General features: G+C 46.9%; 1 long non-coding RNA gene across 1 annotated transcript; it reads right to left on the bottom strand.

Annotated features, from left to right (window-relative positions):
- Positions 1 to 5,940: 5,940 nt before the first annotated feature.
- Positions 5,941 to 11,109, bottom strand: LOC113459097 (uncharacterized). The gene is made up of 3 exons (XR_003379965.2): positions 10,707 to 11,109; positions 8,135 to 8,298; positions 5,941 to 7,055 (listed from the first exon to the last, which is right to left on the bottom strand). It is a non-coding gene; the product is annotated as an uncharacterized LOC113459097 (long non-coding RNA).
- Between the last annotated feature and the right edge of the window lie 1,968 nt (positions 11,110 to 13,077).

Raw genomic sequence — 13,077 nt, 5'->3', positions numbered from 1 at the left:
GTTTTCCAATGTCAACTGAGTCTTCTGTCTTTAAATTAAAGGCTCTTAAGGTTGACCTAAGTGTCACAGCTACTTGTGGCCATTTAACACACATTCAACAGAAAAAGCTTTTCATTAAGAGTGAATGGGGAGACCTCATTCTTTTCCTCATGTGGGTCAAGGCTACATCACTATTCTCCTGAACTTTAAAAGTTCTAAATGGATGCAATTTCACATGGCCTTCAGAGTAAGTGGTTCTAGAGAAACTCCACTTCAGAACAGAGCAGTGACTTGACAAATGTGTCATATCCTGCTCTTTTTTGAAGTCCTGCTGCTTTAAATTACCATATTCAAGCTGCTCTGACTCCCAGCACGGTGATGATTTGAATAAGCTCGGCTTTTTGTAGTTAATTCCATCCCAGCTGATGCAGTGTCATGGAACAGAGCTGACTGAGAAGCTGTTTTTTTATTAAGCAGCACAGATGACCCCTGAGAGGTACAAAGAGACATCATCACCTGAGTACACCCAGCAATGCTTTGCAAGGTGCCGGTGGTGCTGCTCCTCTGTGGGACAGAAGTGACAGCCTGGGGGGCAGCACTGGATGCACGTGGATTCTGCTTTCCAAGATTTCCCGTGAGGAAGCAAAGGCAGGAATGCTCCTGAGGAGCAGGGACTCGCTCTCCTTCGCTGTCCCCGCGCGTCTCGAGGAGCGACAGCTGCAGACGGCCCACGGACACAATGGGGGCCCTGTGCAGCGCTGGCCACAGACGCCCACTGGTAACTGTGTGCTGACACCCGGGAACACGGAGCCAGCTGCCTCCTCTGCTGCACCACAGCCAGCTCCCCAGCACCCCTGTGTGCTCCAAGGGTGCTGCTCCTGCCTCCTCAAGGAAAACATTGCCCTCTGTCTCTTTTTTCAGCCAGGTGACTGATTTATCTGGGGGCTTGGGTTGGTTCCTAGCAGAAGAGAAGAAATCCCAAAGGATGCACATGTTCTCCATCCTTTAATGTTTGTCTTCCATCAGGAGCTAGGTTGTGACACTGTTTCAGATCTCTTTTTTAAGACAACAGCTATGCTCTAGTTAGTCATGCTAATGCTGCCTTTACTAACCAGATTTTGGGAATAACTTGAGGTTGCAGTGCCTCTGGAGAAAAAATTTACTGGGACCTACACAGCAAAGAGAAGAAAACAGTTCCTTGCAGGTCTTACATGGTTTACTCATTGCCAGGTAGAGCAGACAGCGTTAGAAAAATGAGAATAATGTGTTTTTCTCTTGGGTTAGATGCTGTATGCTTTGTATTTAACATATAAATATGTGGGCACACAGTTTGTGGTGATTGGGAGTGGGGCTGCAGCTGAGCCTCACCCCTAATTGGCCACAGCTGTGCAGGACAGGTGAATGCTATTGAAGGTAAAGAGAGCCCAGGGCACTGCCCAACCAGCAAAGGGAGCAGAGGGCACACAGGTGCAGGGCATCAGCAGGAGGAGATAAAAGGCTGGGCTGAGGGACAAGAAGAGCAGATACAGCCTTCTGAAGCGACAGGGTCTTAATGTGTATGGGCAGACACCAGAGGCCGCCTGATGAGGTAAGGCGTTACTGTGTATGGGTGAATGCTTAAAGCCTTCTGAAATTGTGTGGTGATACTCCGTGTGTGTGGCTGTCTCAGCTGTGACACAAATATGTCTGAGCTCGCTCCTGGCTACTCTGGAATGTAAGGTCATTGCCACTGTGCCATGGAGGTGACTGGGGATTCCTTCAGGCAGTTTTGTGGTGTAGAACCATGCAGGGTTGGGTGAGAGCACATGAATGTCTTTCCAGCTGAAAGAGAAGGGAGCAAGCTGGTGGCTGGAGGAAGTGAAGCTGTGAAGCCTCCACAGCCTGAAGCAGCACAGGTGACTTTAAATATGCCCCAAGTGGTCAGCCACTGTGTCTGTTCCACTTTCCACAGTGGAATGGCCATCCAAGGATGCTGTGTCCTGTTGGAAGGGGGGTTGCTGAGGGGGTTTCCAGCAATTAGGGCACTGAAATGCACATTTCAGTCCTTCAACTCCACATTTATCAGCAGCCTGTTTGAGGTGGCTCCTCCATGTTTGCAGAGCACCAGACTGTCAGGGCCTATTGCAATGTAGCTCATAACAATTACCTTTTTTCCCTGATATTTCTGAGATCCTGTTTTGAGAAGCCAAGAGAACTCTGTGTAAAATGATGGTGTAATTAGGCAGTAAGTTCAGCTGACCTACTGACCTAATTGCATGGGTGATGGATTTGGCTGAGGCTGCCATCTGCTTCCAACAGCAAAGGCCTCCTTGGACATGTAAGGTCTGGGCTGAAGGAAAAAGGAAAGTCCAGCAAGCTGGAATTCTTGCTTTGCTTAGTGTCTCAAAACCCATGATAAGAGAGATGAGTTTAGGAAACAGTAATTTAGCAATAAAAACAGTGGGTAGATAAAGTTTCCATGTTCCATGCTGGAGGAATCCATGGCTGGGGTGGGAATTTGCCCTCAGAGTTGAGGTGTTTCTATAAAGATGGCTCCAGTACACCAATGCTGGGGTGGATGAGGGCACTATCCAAGGGGGGATAATGCCTAGCAAATGAAAAGTACTTGCTCTTATTTATGGCTCCATATCATAAAGACAGGTGGGAGAGGATTAGCTCCTCTGTCTGTGATAAAGCAAATCTGTTAAGAGGGATTAAAGGGGCTAGATGAAGTGTTTTAATGGACTTATATGAAGTAATAGATTTTTGTCCTGGAGGAATGTTCAGGACTCACTGATACTTCTGCATTTCTTGTTCTGCTAAAATTGCCTCCAAATTCTAAGGAATCCTGATTAATTGTTGGCCTTCTTCCAGCTGGAGCATTTGTGTCAGTCATGGTGGTGCTTAAAAAAAACCACCCTGGAATAAAATTCTGTTCTGCTGTCATAAAGCTGGATTTAGCAGCCTTACACAGCACATGGGGCTGCACAGGTCTTGTTCTGATGACCCTTCATTTGCAGGGTAGTTTGCTTTTGGGGCAGCTCTTATCATTTGTAGTTCTTGCCTGTGGTTGTCTTTCACCTTCCTGTGGTTGGTGGGAGGAACCAAGGCATGGCTTCTTCCCTTGGCATGACTTCCCCAGCCATGAGGAGCCTGTGGTAAGGAGCTGCTCAAAAAGATCACTGGAAGGATCTGCTCAAAAACCTTGTGACCTCCAGAGTGATATTTACAGCTTGGTTTATATTTGTGATAAAGGGGTGCAGCGCAGTTGGTTTTCCCAGGAGCTGCCAGTCCCGCTCCTCCTGGTGAAGCTGTCCTGAGATACTGCCTCATTTACTTACCAGTAAATACAAATTTGGGAAAGTCTTCCTGCAAATCACACATGGCTTGGCTTTTTAGTTTAAGTGTGTATGGGTGAGACACTAGTCTTACTGAATAACCAAAAAAGAGCCAGAAATTCACCTGGATTTTTCAATATTTCTGGTAGATGCATGGGGTGGTATTATAAGAGAAACAGTGTGCTTCTAGAACAAGTACATATTCCAAAATTAGCTTGTAAGTGTGGTAGCTCTTTAATTTGGAGCAGAGAAGCATCCATTTGGTCAGTCCTTGGAGAAAGGTGTGCCCGATGGCCATGGCTCTGGCCTTGTAAGCACGCCGTGTTTTGTGAACCTTTGTCTCCACGTTGGTTGGGTGCCCCGACCTGAAAACAAACATCCTGCAGAACACGATGTCAGGAGGCACAAACAGCCTGACAGAGGCTCTGCCCCCAGGGGCTGAACCCCATTGTGTTTGTGCAAGAAGGAGCACAATGGGACATCCTGCCTGACCCCGCAGGGTCGCTGCCAGAGTATGAGCGGGTTTATTCCAGGGAATATTTCTTCTCAATGGAGCTGATGGATTTACACCAGTGAATGAGCTGGCCGGGAGACAGTGCCTGCACTGCCTTAGGAATGCCCAGTGCTCATAAATGTTAGGATGTTCTTAGTTTGTGGGATACAGTGACTGTGAGAAGTAGCTGGAGCTCCCTAAATAGGCTGAAATTACATAACTGATTAACTTCTTAATGACTATTTTAAGTGAAACCACCTGTTTTCTGGCACAAGCTTCAATTTCCAAACCACCTGAGAGTTCTTGCAGGAAGATTCCTCTTCCACACTCCAGTCAGGAGGAAGGGATAATTTACCTGGCCTGATGAATGTTCTCTCCAAAGCTTCATTTCTTCTGTGATGTCTGATCAGTTGTTTTTGGACCTGTACACTTTATGAGTAGCACACTTCCAGATGAAAATGAATAAACTATTGCCTGAAAGGAAGGGGGAAGTGCTGGAGCTTTCCTCTAACCCAGATATTTGGAGATTGCACAGTACCTTCTTTTTATACCCAAGTTTTATCTAAATCCAGTCTCATTTACCTGACCCCTTCTTTTTAGGGAATAATTGCCCACTTGTTCATTTTTCTACATGGCATGCAAAGTTCTTCTGGATGGAATGTGCTATGACTACAGGAACACCTGTGCTGTCACTGAGAAACTTTTTGATTTCATACACTTTTACATGTCCTGTATCTCATCCAATTCAAGGTGAGGATAAACCTGGTTAGTCAGAGTGGGAAATACAGGATAGTTGGATGTCATGAATTTTTGTTCTGAAATTCAGCTCCAGGTATGAACTTTGGCGAACTTTGGCTGTACCTGGGCTCGAATTTACTGATCTGCCAAGAGTGTATGAGGAAATATTGTTAGAGTTGAAAATGCACCAGTTCTGCTGTGTTAAGTAGCCAAAGGTCTCTCTGGAGCAAGTGGTGGAGATAGAAGGTGCCATTCTGGAGTCTCCACAGAGATTTTTGTATGGGCTCTCAAACCTGGAGTTCTAGGGCCTGTGCTCTTGTATCCCCACTTTCCATCCCTTGCCTTGTACTGGAGCAGGAGCACTTGCCATGGTAGTTCCCGAGTCATCCATCACTGCTGCCTGGTGCAGATAACATCCCTAGAAAATTGAACCTCATCTGCTCTCCCTCCTGACAGTTCTAACTCACTGGGGCTGGGACAACTTTATCTGTTCAGGTGGCAAAAATTGCAAAGTATCTCAGAGCATTTTGCACTTGGACTTAAATTCTTTCAAATTAACTGTGCCCGATAAAACAGCTCTGAAGGAAACTGTTCTTTGGCTCCTGGGAAAACTGGGGCTGGAGGGAGCCACGCTGTGAGGCGCTGGCACAGCCAGGAGCCTTTGACCAGCAGTGTTTAATTACTGAGTCATTCTGTGCAGATGGATGGATGGGAGAGAGGAGAAAAAACCCATCCTGCTGGAAACTGTAGCACTTTCTGGAGAACATTTAAAACATGCCACGGATGCGGTGGCTTAGAAGGATTGTTAATACTCTGGGGGGGAAATATGCAATCCCAAACCAGGGACCAATTTGAAATGTGCTTGGTCCAGCACACTGTGTGGTATGATCCACCTGTAATGAAAGTTTCCACCTTTATTAGTTCTTGGGGTGTTTTTTTTTTTTTAGTGGCAGCGGTGCTGATGTCTGGGTGTCAGCGTTTGGTTATGTGGGAAACGAGGTAAGGGCCTAAATAATACATGTTACTTGAGGGGCTGGAAACTAGAGCCATATCCTATGGCCTTCTAATTAAAACTCTTTATTTCCACAGATTTATTCTGTGGGCCTTACTAAATAGATCAGCCTTGGGTTTCTAATGGTGACTACTTGAGGAGGAATGTCGCCTTTGTTCCCCTGAATGGTGGGGAGCAGATTACCGGGCTGCCAATTTCCTGCTGCCTTTCAGAGCTGCAATTTGAGCCCTATTTGCTCCTGGCTCTTGCACAATTGGAAACAATGGGTGGCTTCTTTCAGGTTTCACTTCAGAGCTCTTAGAAACTGGGGAAGTGGCAAAAGCCCTACTTTACAGGTAATTAACAATAGATAATGTTTGCTCTGCGTCCCCCCCGTCCACCCCCCCTTTTTTTTTCCTTTTTTTTTTTTTAAAGAGCTGATAAAGGTAGAAGTCCACACCGAGCTCCCAATACAGAACCCGCAGGTGCAGTTTTGTGGATGCGGTCCCGGCCACAACCCCATCAAGGTGATGGTGTGGGTCAAACCTCCAAGCAAAGGCAGGGGAAGCCACACCAGAAGAGCTGCTGGGCTGCCAGCAGTGCTGAGGGCCCTGTTCCAGTCGGCCCGGTGTGTGGGAGTGTTTGCTGGTGTGAACCTGCCCTTTGATTTAGGGCCCCTTTTTATTGTAGCCTCTATCTCCTTTATTGGGTGCGCTCTACTCATACCTTGTTGACGTTTATGTAGGATAGTTAAATGTTTTCTTGGGGATATTCCATTCTAGGATACCACCTGTCCTGTAAAGTTTATCTTAAATACAGAAGCTTGTTTTACCACATAAAGATAGAAGTGGCTGTTGTTTAATCTTATCTTGCTAATGGAGGGCTGTGGATGCCTACCAAGAAGATGCAAAGAGATGCTCTTGCAATGTTATCAAAAGTTATCAAAAAACGGTTTAGGGCAGATGGACAGTGTCTGAATTGGGATGCTTGTGCCTCTCTGTGCTAGAGGTGCTCTCCTTCCTTACCTCCCTGCCTGAAGGCACATCACTGTAGGTGACTACTGGAACCGCAAATGTGGATGCAGGGCTATGAACCAAAAATGGGCCGTATCCAGCAGCACAGGAAATTCAGTCCCTGCACTCCGTCCGTGTATTGCATTTGAACATGTAACCAAAGTATTAAAAAACAAATGAACAAAAGAAGCAGTTCTGCATTTCATACCTGTGTTTCTGAGTTTCCCGTGGGGATTGCAGATTTTCATTAGCTTTAACAGTGAGCATGGCTTTTGCTTCTTGTTTTCACCATCTGCAAGGCTTGGACTCAGTAAAATACTCCTGTTCCTCCTCCTTCCTGTTGTAGCTGCCCCTCTTACTGCCATGACTTCGGTGATACCTTTTAGGCTGTAAATCTTACCATTGAAACCATCCCAGAAGGAGAGAAAGATTGCAGAGTTGCGACATTCTGGATGTATCTCTGCTCCAGAGCAGGAGCAGATGGAAGGATGCCCATGCCCTCTGTTGCTCATCCTCACTGAACTCTGAAAAACAGGAGGAAGAGATTCTGAGCAGAGGCTTGGAGCCAAGCTGTAAAACTGCCTCGCTGGTAGGTTTGTTAGGAGATTGTGTTCTTTCCCCCTTTCTCCAGTTCCTTGCAGATAATTTAGGAAGATGGAGGAGATCTGAATGAACAAGGTATGTGCCCACTATCCTTGCCACCTGTGAGTCTGCAGCAGTGCTTCCATGAGATGCCAACACAAAGAGTTTTTCTGGCTCTCCTGTGCTTATGGACAATGCAGTTATATAATCTTGTAAAACAATAATGGAAATGTCTCCCATGACAGGAGCTGTATGATGGATAATCCTTTCCTCCTCCTGCTCTCTGTGGGCAGAGGGACACGTGGGGGTATTTGCACATGCACTCAGTGTACACCAAAGGTTTTCCCCTCCTGCCTCTAAGGCCTCCCCAGCACCCTTGGGCAGAATGTTCTTTGTGTCAGCCCTGCTCCTACATGATGTTCTGCTGGGGAAAACGATGCCTCCCTCATGTTTCTCAGGGGATGTAAATTTGCCAAAACAAATGTTGGGGAGAGGAACACCTGACAATTCTGTTTTGATTTTATGTAACCTTTACAATGCACTCCCTGCAATGCCTCCCAGATAAGGAGGTGGTGTGCCAAAGAAAGAGAATGGTTACAGCTCCTGATGACCTCATCCCATCTCCCTGTTTCAAACAAGGAACTTTTTGATGGGTTACGAGACGTGACATCAGAGTTCTGGGATTTGTGCCTGCAGTGCTGGTGGGAAGCATCCCACGGAGCGAGCCCACTGGCTGGGCAGAAAGGGCAGCAGTGAGGCAGGCAAAGTGTGAGTGACACCAGCCACAAAGCAATGGAGGAGTTGGAAAAGGTTGTACAGTAATACATCAGAGTCAGAATGGAAAATGCTTTTTAAAATTCCCTGCATCCTTCTTTTGCCATCAGCTTGAGTTCAAAGCAGTCAAGTTGTTCAAGCACAACAGGACTGCCATGGGCCTTGGCAAGGGCTGGAGGCTAAAGGCTGTCAGGCTCAGCAAAACCTGGAGTTAAGCACTTTCCCAAGTGAAGGAGCCAGATCTCACCAGGATGTGATGGAGGTGGCTCTGTCTCTGTTGCCCTCCTGTGCTGGAAATGCAGGGATGGCCTGTAAAGTCAGACCCCAGAAGAAATTTCTTGTTTAAGGAGTCTCAGCTTCAAGTTTCTGCTGAAGCCTCAGCTCAGTCCAGCCATCCAGAGGAGATGCTACCTGGCAAAGGAGAGCAGGAGAAAGTACTGACTCATCTGCAATTATTTTCCTAACAAAAGGATTCGGTGCTGTCAGGTGGTCCATAGCCTGGGGGTTATATTCTTATCTAGACTTAGGCAGGAAACCCTTTGATTTACAACTGGATGTAAGGAATAGCAATTGCTTGCCTCATCTGCACAGTAGATTGCTGGCATGTATTCCCCTTAGGTTACAAGCCTAAAGGATCCCACACCAGCAAGACACTGGCAGTGTGAGTTGTTGGCTAAGCCAGTTAGGATGCTGAGAACGTGGCAGACCAATGCTCCAGGGTTTGTAAATTCAGGGTTAAATGGAAAAACCTGCCTGGAAAGCTCTGAGCTACTCAGCTGGTGGCAAACTCCTTTCTGCCCCTTGAGAGCACCTGGGATGCTCCACAGAGTTAGAAGGCCCAAACTCCCCACAGCTGAAGGGACACCCAGGACGAGAGCCTTTGGTTATACAGAGGGGTATTAAGCAGGCCTGCTCTTCTTGAGGCAGGTCACAGTCTGGCCTTGATCTCCTTCAGGCTTGCCCCAAGACCTGCAGCCTTAAACCCATAAGGGTTTATGACAGGAGAGCTGTGCTGTTCTCCTGCCTCCCTTCTGGAGCTCCAGTGGATTTGGTGAGTTTGTGCTAAGGATATTGGCTAAAATTGGCCTGTGATCTGTGATCGAGCTACAAGGGCTTGATATGAGCGTTACAGAATCTGCTCCCAGCAAAATGCTGGGTTTGAGTCAGCCAGAGAGACCAAATGGAGGTTCTTACCAACTTAGTCTTTGTTGGGTGCCTAACTAGAGCTAAGCCTCCTGCAAGGACAGGGGCTTTGGCTGCCTTTTGTGATACAAATGGGCTATGTTTAAAGCCCTGTTTGTGGCTGGGAGTGGGAAACTGTCTGTTTGAGGGTATTAACTGTCTGGTAGCACTCCTGGCCCTCATTGAGGTGGCCCCAGGAGCAGGGTAGCTTGGAAATGCCACTTGCAATTAAAACCTGTATCTAAAAGTGCAATTCTGCTGCTTGTTCACGCTGAGAAGGGTTTCCTATCTTTCAGAGTCTTTTGGTCGCTGGGCTACATTTAATAGGATGAGATTTATTTTTTTCCCCCCTTTCCTCCTTGAACCACAAAGCTGCCAAGCTATCCAAGAAAGAGGCTTGTAATTAATGCTAAGTGGAGTGGAAAGCAGGGTGGCTGCTCAGCATAGGGCATGCTCTGGCCTCAAAGAATGCCAGTGGAGCTCTGAAACAACTGTGAGTCTCCAGGTTTTTAATCTTGCTATGTGGGAGTAGGAGCTGCCCCCACTGCAGTGAATCTGTTTGGCTCCATTGTGGCTGGAATGTGAATATTGTACTGCTGGGCCATGGAAGTGTCCCTTTGGATGGGTTTCTCTTTTGGGGCACTCCAGGAAAGGCTGGATTTGCTTCTCTTTAAAAGCTTTGTCAAAGTTCCTGCAGGTTGTGACCTTGCAGTTTGGGGCTGTGATCTTCCTGGTGATAACCTCATCATCATCTCGCCTTGGCCTGTCCCTAAAGGGTCTGTTCCAGGGACACATTTTCTCAGCCATCCCCTCCTCCTTGCACATAGCTTTGTTGTTCCACTAAGTGGTTTCACTTTCTCAAGTGTTGAAAGTGGCTGTTAAAGCAGCAGCTGCCTTAACCTGGGGCTCACCTGCTTTACATTTGGGATTTTTTCCCCTGCACCTTCAAGCTGTTTTCCCACTGGGTTTGATGAGCAAGTGGAATGCAGCTTCCATGTCTGCTCTATGGGTTCTAGACCTCACCCTGGGCAGTAACAGGGCAAAGCTTTTTGCTGAGCTCTCAGAGAGACAGGGAATGTGGTGGGCAAGTCCTTTACTTGTGCTTTTCCAACCACTTCTGGGTGTCTAAAAATCCTTAGAGAAAAATGCCTGTGACTGCCAAGAAACCCTTAGCTAAGAAAACAGAATAGATCAGTACTGAGTGGCAAAAAAAAAAAAAAAAAAAAAAAAAAAGTGAGGAGCAGGAGGAATGACATTGGGTTTTTTTAACACACTTTATAGTAGATCCATTTCAACTCTGTGGTTTTAGTTTTTGGCTTTGCATTCCCAAGCTGCATCCTGCATTTCTGCATCTGGTGAGACTATAGTAGCAACACTGGTATCTTTGCACTGCCTCAGCTTGCAGAGCTGTAGAGAATAAATACCAGAGCTGTTGCCTCGGCCATTTGGTCACCTTGCTGTTGGTAGTGGTTTTTTTTCATTCTCTAACAAATAGGCTGTGGCAGAGGACCTGCTGTGTAGGTTCTCAATTTAAACTTTTGCTTTGTGGTTGGTTTTTTTTTTTTTTTTTTGCTGTTGGTTTTCTTTCCCCCCATTTAAAACAAAGCCCCTCAATTGTCAAGCTGTGTCTGACTTACTCAGAATTCTCGAGTTGTGCTTCCTTTTTGAAGGTGGCAGTACAGAAGGCCGATGTATGGAATATTTTTCTCCTCCAGTGTGTGCGTGGATCTCCCCCCAGGCCGTTTGTCGGTGTTTCCCAGCTGCCCGGGTTTCTCATGCAGATGAGCCCTTGCAAAACGGTTTCCTCCTGCACCCTGTTAGGACAAAGGCTCAGTTGTTGTTTTCTGTTGATAAACTGGACATTTAACTGCTTCGTTTCCCCCCTACTACAGCAGAATTAGTCGGGGGCTATTTGCTCAGGCCCCAATCCCTGGGATTGCTGGGACAATCGCTCAAGAGGTTCCGATTTAGAAACCAATGAATGTCAAGCTGAGCCTCTGAACTAAACTTTCTTTGAGATGAGCCAGAGTGACCTGCAGCGAGCTCTAAACAAGAGTGCAATGACCCCCCCCTCCCCTTCCCTTCCCGAAAGGAAAAATATTTCCCAGACCACTGGGAACCCTCCTGACTTCCTCTCCTGTGAATTCTGGATTAGTGTGATTTGCATGCTTAAAGTTAATTCACTGCTGAACGGAGGAGGTGTCTGGGCGCTTGAATAGATTCAGCTCCTCGCCGCCGAGTGCCAAAGGCCTCCGGTGCGAACCGCGGAGCGAGGGAAAGTGAGGACATGGAGGACAACTGCAGGGCCGAGGGGAGGGAGGAGGGATTGTACCATTTGTACTGAAGTGTTTGCAATTCTGCCCTCCCACAGGCCATGGCAACTGGACTGAATGTAATCTGGCCCTTTTATTTTCTTGCTTTCATTCAAGTGAGGCCATATAACAAGTGGGGAGAGAGAGGAAAGGGGGAAATGCATGAAGTATACATAATAAAGGTGATGCTGCTGGAAATGTCATTTGTTGCTCAAAAATGCCACCAAAACCCAGTGTACTGGATGGGTTGGGAATTTGAGTCTGCTGGGTCCCTGGGAGGCTTCTTCTTTAAGCCATCCTTAAAAACAAACAAAACAAACCAAAAAAGCCTTGTCTGGTCATCCACAGTCCTCGCTCCCTGATAAGAGCCATCTCTCATGGCCAAATTAAAACATGGGCTCCATCTTGCAGCTCGCCCTTGATAAGACGCGTCCATCCACCCGTTAGGAAAGTTTCCGTTTCCAATTTTTTGGTGCCTGGGAAAGCTGCTTTAAAATTGATGGGGGAGAGAAAGAGGGGGGAAAAAAAAGAGAAGAAAAGTTTGAATCATTGCATGGAGTCACTGGCCCCGCTGAGGGGGCTTTCTCTCTCCTCTGAAGAACAGACCACGCACAAAGCCAGATGGTTCCCGTCTGCTGGCTTTATTCAATGCACTTCCTCCCACAGACGGGAGCCCTTTTGCCCTCCTTCCACCCCCCTCTTTCAAGCATCCACCACTGGGCCTTTCTGTTCTGCGGCTGGAAATAATCTTTTATTGCCCAGTTGTTCGGAAGTGACCTTTTGCCCTTGATTAGATAGCACCAGGCTCTATCGCCGGATTGCTTTTGAGCTGGCAGTTGCTTTTTTGTGTCCGCTGATCCGGTGTCAGGGAGAACAATGCAAGGCTTTGCAAAATTTTAGTCCGGCTAAGGCTCCATGTGGGATGGCGGGGGTAGGGAGGGACGGCGTTGGATAAAGCGGCCTCGCGGACCATGATTAATTATATGAAAACATTTCCTTTAATAAACTGAAAAACAAATCGTGTTTTGCTTTGGGTTTTATATTCAGCTCGCGCACTGATGCGAACCGCCGTGCGCTCCTTTCCAAGCCCTTGGATCCCCGGCGGAGGCAAAGGGGCAAAACTGCTCCTTGTCCCTCTCCTACGGGGTTTTTGTGCCTGGCTGCTCAGGCAGGTGAGCTGAAACCTGCCCTCAAAACTTCCAGCTGGCGTTGAGCTCAGTGTTTTACTCATGGGGTGGATGGAGGAGTTATTTCAGGGAGAGGCTCTCAGGCCCTGGAGGAAAGAACTGATCCTTTTCCAAAAAGCAGCTCTGCAGGTAACTAAGTTTCAGGTTTTGTCTACAGGTAACTAAGAGTCCCCTTTAGAAAGGGGAATCTTGGTTACCTGTAGACAAAAAAGTTGGTATTTATGGAAAGTAAAGGGAATTCTGTAAAATGTAGTAAAACAGAAGAAGAAAATTCTCTCTTGAGAAATTTTAACACTGAAACCTAGAACTGAGTGTGCATTATACTTGGCATAGGAATAATATGCTCTTATATTATTTTCTATTATTATTTTCTATTGAACATAAAATGCATTGCATTGGGGGGTGGCAGTCTCTTTCCTAAATAAACGGGCCTTGAGCTTTAGCCTAAAACCAAATCAAACAAAGCCCAAACCTGCCTTTCCCTTCCCCATCCAGCTTGATCTGGACTG

Source organism: Zonotrichia albicollis, chromosome 5 (genome assembly GCF_047830755.1).
Source record: "Zonotrichia albicollis isolate bZonAlb1 chromosome 5, bZonAlb1.hap1, whole genome shotgun sequence".
In the NCBI taxonomy this organism is placed as follows: domain Eukaryota; kingdom Metazoa; phylum Chordata; class Aves; order Passeriformes; family Passerellidae; genus Zonotrichia; species Zonotrichia albicollis.
This window is presented reverse-complemented; position numbering and strand designations above follow the sequence as displayed.